Raw genomic sequence first — 7,335 nt, 5'->3', positions numbered from 1 at the left:
CCCCCCCCCCCCCCGCTGCTTCCCCCCTTGGTGTCCATATGTTTGTTCTCTACGTCTGTGTCTCAATTTTTGCCCTACAAACCAGTTCATCTGTACCATTTTTCTAGGTTCCACATACATGCATTAATATACTATATTTGTTTTTCTCTTTCTGACTTACTTCACTCTATATGACAGTCTCTAGATCCATCCACGTCTCTACAAATGACCCAATTTCATTCCTTTTTATGGCTAATATTCCATTGTATATATGTACCACATCTTGTTTATCCATTCGTCTGTCAATGGGCATTTAGATTGCTTCCATGACCTGGCTATTGTAAATAGTGCTGCAATGAACATTGGGGTGCATGTGTCTTTTTGAATTATGGTTTTCTCTGGATATATGCCCAGTAGTGGCATTGCTGGATCATATGGTAATTCTATTTTTAGTTTTTTAAGGAACTGCCATACTGTTCTCCATAGTGGCTGTATCAATTTACATTCCCACCAACAGTGCAAGAGGGTTCCCTTTTCTCCACACCCTCTCCAGCTTTTGTTGTTTGTAGATTTTCTGATGATGCCCATTCTAACTGGTGTGAGGTGATACCTCATTGTAGTTTTGATCTGCATTTCTCTAATAATTAGGGATGTTGAGCAGCTTTTCATGTGCTTCTTGGCCATCTGTGTGTCTTCTTTGGAGAAATGTCTATTTAGGTCTTCTGCCCATTTTTGGATTGTGTTGTTTGTTTTTTTAATACTGAGCTGCATGAGCTGTTTATATATTTTGGAGATTAATCCTTTGTCCGTTGATTTGTTTGCAAATATTTTCTCCCATTCTGAGGGTTGTCTTTTCGTCTTGTTTATGGTTTCCTTTGCTGTACAAAAGCTCTGAAGTTTCATTAGGTCCCATTTGTTTATTTTTGTTTTTATTTCCATTAGTCTAGGAGGTGGATACAAAAATAGCTTGCTGTGATTTATGTCATAGAGTGTTCTTCCTATGTTTTCCTCTAAGAGTTTTATAGTGTCTGGTCTTACATTTAGGTCTCTAATCCATTTTGAGTTTATTTTTGTGTATGGTATTAGGGAGTGTTCTAATTTCATTCTTTTACATGTAGCTGTCCAGTTTTCCCAGCACCACTTACTGAAGAGACTGTCTTTTCTCCATTGTATATCTTTGCCTCCTTTGTCATAGATTAGCTGACCATAGGTGCATGGGTTTATCTCTGGGCTTTCTATCTTGTTCCATTGATCTATATTTCTGTTTTTGTGCCATGTACTTTCTCATTTTTTAACATTAAAGATGTATAGCAAGAGTGTTTGATTGGGTGAGCTTTCTTTTTTTCCTGGTATAGATAATCCAATAAAATATATTTAGACTTTTTACTCTCAATATTAATTATTAGTGCTTCAAAGATACTTGCAAGATGTCCCAAACTTGCCTCCCTTTCCTTCCCATCCCACACACGAAGTAAAGAAGAAAATTTTGGGACTAATGAGTCTGTGCTTTTAATACAGACATCAAACAGAAATCAGATGTCCCCTCCCTGCCCCTCACCCTTCTCTAAAACCGAACATCACTGTGGAAACTGAGATACTGAAATTCTTCTGAGAGAATCTCTCAGAAGCCTACTTATCTCAAGTCTTGAATTACTAGAATATGATCTGAGAATATTCAAAATGAATGTGCATGTTTCCTTTTTCATTTTCATTAACCTTCAAGCCCTTATTGAAGGCTTTCTTGTGGTTTTCTTTCTTTCTTTTTTCTTTTTTTTTAAACAAACAACAACTCCACTCTTCTCCAGACAAAAATGAATAGTTGGAATGACCCTAAAACATTTTCGTTGCTTGACAACACATTACAGGGGATTTCTAAACACACAGAGGGACACATTATTCTAGGTCACGGGATGGCTGCCTTGGACGATGGCTCCCTGTGGGGACTCCAGGACCAAAGGAGCAGCTGGCAATCCAGGTATTGGAAATGTCAGTTATTGCAGCCAATAGGATGGTGGCAAGTGAGTCACACTGATTTGATGGTATTTATCAAGCACCTGGCATATGCCAGGTCAAACTCTTTCCTAAATACTGGAGGTATAGTGGAGACGAAGCCAGGCCTGGCCCCTGCCCTCAAGCAGCCTGTAGCCCAGGACAAGAAATCCTCACTCAGTGGCAGATTGGTAAGGTACCTCTGGGTCAGGAGGGAGGATATGGCAAGACAGAAAGTACCTGCCTTGTCCAAAGAGGCTGTCTCTGCCCAGCTGCAGTGAGGCTCAGGGTGCCAAAGTTCTGACTTCTCAAGGAAAGCCAGATCTTTACTTCAAATCTTGTTTTCAAATGTCACCAGCGAATTCAGAGTTTTGAAATGTCATGCTGTACGTAAAGCACACCCATGAGCCACCACTCATCTTTTTTTAAGTCAAGTTTAATTAAGGTGTAAATTACATACAGTAGAAGTCACCCTTTTTAGGCGTTCTGCATGACGGGTTTTGACAGAAGCATACACTCACGGTTCCACAACCACAATCCAGACATAGACCATTTCCGTACTTTCCAAAAATTCCCTCCTGCTCCTTTGCAGTCAGTCTTCTCCGCCAACAACCCAGTACCTGACAAGCACCAATCGATTCTCTGCCCATATAATTTTGCCTTTAACTGAGGGTCATATAAATGGAATCATACAGTATGTAATGTTTTGTGTCTGGCTCCTTTCATTGAATGTAATGCTCCTGAGAATCATTGCATCTCTGGTCCTGTCCTTTTTATTGCTATGTAGTATTCCATTGCACCACAGTTGCTTATCCACTTGCCAGTTGATAGACATTTGGGTTGTTTCCAGTTTGGGGCATAAAAGGCTTTGTGTGGGCAGTTTTCATTCTCTTGGGTAAATACCTAGGAGTGTGATTTCTGGGCCATATGTTAGGTATGTGTTTAACCTTATAAGAAACTGCCCAATCCTTTCCCGAAGTGGCTGCGTAATTTTGTATTCTTATGTATGTGAGTTCTAGTTGCTCCTCTGTATCCTCATGGGCACTTGGTCTTGTCAACTTTTTTAAAATTTAAATTTCAGCTATTCCAATAATATTTTAGTGGTATCGCGTTATAATTTTAGTTTGCACTTCTCTAATTACTAATGATGTTATTGTTGCGTATCTTTACATCTTCTATGGCCATTTATATTTCTACTTTGAAGTGCCTGTTGAAGTCTTTTGCCCATTTAAAAAGATGGATTGTTTGTTTCCTTATTATTGAGTTTTGAGCTTTCTTTATATATTCTGGATACAAGTCCTTTATCAGATATGGTTTTTTGCAAATATTTTTTCCCAGTCTGTGTGGTTTTTCTTTTCATTTTATCAACAGTATTTTCCAAAGAACAGACATTTTAAATTTTGAGTAGTTCCAGTTTATGAACTTTAAAATTTTTTTTTTTTTTTTTTTGGTATGCGGGCCTTCTCACTGTCGTGGCCTCTCCCGTTGCGGAGCACAGGCTCCGGACGCGCAGGCTTAGCGGCCATGGCTCACGGGCCCAGCCCGTTCCGCGGCATGTGGGATCTTCCCAGACCGGCGCACAAACCCGTGTCCCCTGCATCGGCAGGCGGACTCTCAACCACTGCGCCACCAGGGAAGCCCATCTAATAGCTTTTTATAGACTCTTTGGGATTTTTCTAAATAGAAAATCATGTTATCTATGAATAGAGAGTTTTATTTCCTTATTTCAAATCTGTATGCCTTTTATTTCTTTGTCTTGCCTTGTTGCACTTGCTAGAACTTCAAGTACATTGTTGAATAGGAATGGGGAGAGTGGACATCCTTGCCTTGATCTCCTAGTCTTGGAGGGAAAACATTCACTGTTAAGTATGGTGTTAGCTGTAGTTTTGTTTTTGTTTTTTTGTAGAGGCCGTTTGTCAGGTTGAGGAAGTTCAATACTATTCCTAGTTTGCTGTGAATTTTTATCATGAATGAGTATTGAATTTAGTTAAATGTAGAATTGGTAGAATTGGTCTTATTTCTCCCTTTAGACCTGTGGTCTTAAAAATGAGAAGATCCCTCAAGGGTTTCTTTAGTAAAATAAAAAGTGTCATGTACCTCTAGTACATTTCCTCATTTTCAGGGGTGCCAGTGGACACTTCCTAGACATTAGAACAGAGTTTGGTTTCAGGTCTAGAATGGCCTGGGTGAGGGGGAATTGTGTTGGATGAGTTCAGGAAATGGGTCTCCCGTAGCGGACTGTTTGCTGTTTTATCAAGTCACTTTTTGGGGCCTTAGTTTTCGCATCTGTGAACAAAAGCCTCAGGATCTTCCCTTCTTCCCTCATTACCCTGGGTATGTGTTTATGAGCCCTAAGCAGATGTTTTGGTGGGTTAGACCAATCCTCTTCTTACCTCTTCCTATATTAGTGGCAAGCCAGGTCACGGACTCTCATTCTGCAAAGGGAAGAATTTTCCCATGGTTTTCTGTCATGGTTCCAACCTGATGCTCAGACAAATGTTGCCTTTTTTAAAAAAATAAATAAATTTATTTATTTTTGGCTGTGTTGGGTCTTTGTTGTTGCGTGTGGCTTTCTCTAGTTGTGGCGAGCGAGTGCTACTCTTCGTTGTGGTGCGCGGGCTTCTCACAGTAGTGGCTTTTCTTGTTGCGGAGCATGGGCTCTAGGTGCGTGGGCTTCAGTAGTTGTGGCACGTGAGCTCAGTAGCTGTGGTGCATGGGCTTAGTTGCTCTGCCGCATGTGGGTTCTGACCAGACCAGGGCTCAAACTCATGTCCTCTGCATTGGCAGGCGGATTCTTAACCACTGCACCACCAGGGAAGCCCCAAATGTTGGCTTATCTTTAATCTTCATTGGCTTTTAAAAGTTGTAAAAGTAATATATACAGTACTTTATTAAATTCAAGTAATGCACAAGGTATGCAGCAAAATGAAAAAGGCCCTGTTGGCTCCATTGCTATTTCGCAAATATGGTAGGTCCTGGGCTTCCCTGGTGGCGCAGTGGTTGAGAGTCCGCCTGCCGATGCAGGGGACACGGGTTTGTGCCCTGGTCTGGGAGGATCCCACATGCCGTGGAGCGGCTGGGCCCGTGAGCCATGACCGCTGAGCCTACGCGTCCGGAGCCTGTGCTCCGCAACGGGAGAGGCCACAACAGTGGGAGGCCCGCAAACTGCAAAAGAAAAAAAAAAAAAAAATATATATATGGTAGGTCCTTCCAGATCTTTTTTCATACAAATATTTATATACATAGCCTCACTTAATTTTTTTTAAGATATAAAGGGTATAATATTTAATACCTTTCTCTTTTCATTTACCACTGTATTGTGGCCCTCTTTCCATGTGAAGTAAATTTTGTCATAAGAGAATTTGAACTTCTTCCTGAAACACAGAAAAGCCCTTATTATAAAAGATAACAATTTTAAAACCACAGATTGGATTCAAACCTACAGAGTTAAAATATCATCATTAGACCATTCTTCCTCTTTTCTCTACTCTTTGGCTTCCTTCCCTGGAAAATACTTCCACACATGTTTAAGGAAAATCATGGACCCTTTTAAACACCGAATAGAACGGGGATAAACACTGTGTATAAATCAATTAATGCAGATGTAAATCGGGCCAAGGAGCTGCCTCAAGCTTCAGCCCAAGGTCATTGCTGCACCTGCCATCTGTCCACTCAGGCGAGACTTTGCCTAATGCCTCCTAACCACAAGAGGGGACTTTGATTTAGATTTAGATTTATATATGTTAAACCTATTCTTAGCTTGAAAGAAAACCTCCTGACCTCAGAAACACAAAATGGCTTTGGTATTTATGCAGTGCCAGTAAATAGGAAGGTCTGGGTTATTTCTCACTTTACTCTTTCGATGTGAAATATGGAATTAAGTGCTAGAATGAAACCAGGACTCCTGGACCTACCCCTCTACTTCTGTCCCTGCTTGTGAATGCTGCTCCTCAGTCACTTGTCTTTTTATTTACCAAACGTCAAGAGGGAACCAAGGGAGCCTGAAGAAAAATGTGTCTGAGAAGAAAATGCGTTGCAATTAATAGTGCAGCTTCTAAGTCCTTGTTGAAAAGAGCTGAACCAAAATATCTCTAAACCTACAGACATCATTATCAAATGTGAGTCTTTGTTTTGAAAAGAGCAGGAGGATCTGGATTATGAGCATTTTGGAATATAATTGACCTGGATGGAAGCGTGTTACAAAATCACTGCCACGGAGCTGTCTTTGGTAGTTTCCTCTTATTTTATTAATACTGGAGGTGAACACACGAATCAACCTGGTGGATCCCAGGGAAATTAAACCTTTTTTGGAGTGGGATGGAGAATGGGTTCTTGTCTCTAGTCCAGCAATAGAAATGACATTTGAAACAAGTGTTTCCCCATTCTTATGGCTAACGTGATATATTTACTATTCGCTACGGGGATACTCATCCTCAGAGTTCGGTAGAGCACGTCACAGTTGTAGAAGTTTTCATTCTTGTTTCTTGTTTGAATCTCATATCACTCCTGAGAGAGGGTTGAGGAAGTAATTTGCTAAAGGTCACACAGTGGTCCAGGGATTTTTTCATTAGTCTGTGATTTAGGGGACAGATTACCTAGCTCCTCCACTAAAGCTAGCTCAAGTATGGGCTCCAGGCCACAGGGAAATCTCATGTGACAGATTTGGAATAGGAATGAAATACAATGGGGTCACGTGGACAGTGTAACTCATTGATAGAAATAAGAGGTAACATTTTTGAGCATTTACTCCTTGTATCAGCTCATTTGATTTTCACAGCAACCCTGTGAGGTTGGTTCTGTTGTGACCCCTGGGTTTCAGGTGCGGGGAGTGAGGCAAAAAGCAATTTAACAGTAATGTATTCAGCGTTGCACAGGTTAAGTGTCAGAGGTGGGCTTTGAACCCGGGCGGTTTGATTCCATGGCTCTCACTCCGCTTCGTTATATTGCCTTCCTTGACAGTGAGAGGCTGAGGTTACTGGCTTTGTGTCTCCTGGACCCGGAGGCCTCTCGTCTCTCTTTTCCTGCAGGCTGGGCCTGTCCATCTGCCTCTTTCTGCAGACTGGCCTTCTCTGCTTACCTGTAGCTTCTGGGGTCCCCCATAACTAACCTTTGCAGGCGGCTTTGCTTGTCATGGTGCTCCCTGCAGCCAGAGCTGACAAGCCTTTTGCATGTAAGCGCCCACCCTCCAGTCTCTGTCCCAGGTCTATATTTCCCAAGAGGGAAAATCAGGCTGCCATAGTGTGGCCAAAAAAGTAAGGAGTCTACCCCTCATCTGATCAGCAGAGGCCAGAGGGGAAAAGGCTGGTGGTTCAAAAAGGCCCTCCTAGGGCTTCCCTGGTGGCGCAGTGGTTGAGAGTCCGCCTGCCG

Source organism: Aethalodelphis obliquidens, unplaced genomic scaffold, assembly GCF_003676395.1.
Source record: "Aethalodelphis obliquidens isolate GAN/ISIS:26980383/991018 unplaced genomic scaffold, ASM367639v1 scaffold14, whole genome shotgun sequence".
Taxonomy (NCBI): domain Eukaryota; kingdom Metazoa; phylum Chordata; class Mammalia; order Artiodactyla; family Delphinidae; genus Aethalodelphis; species Aethalodelphis obliquidens.
This window is presented reverse-complemented; position numbering follows the sequence as displayed.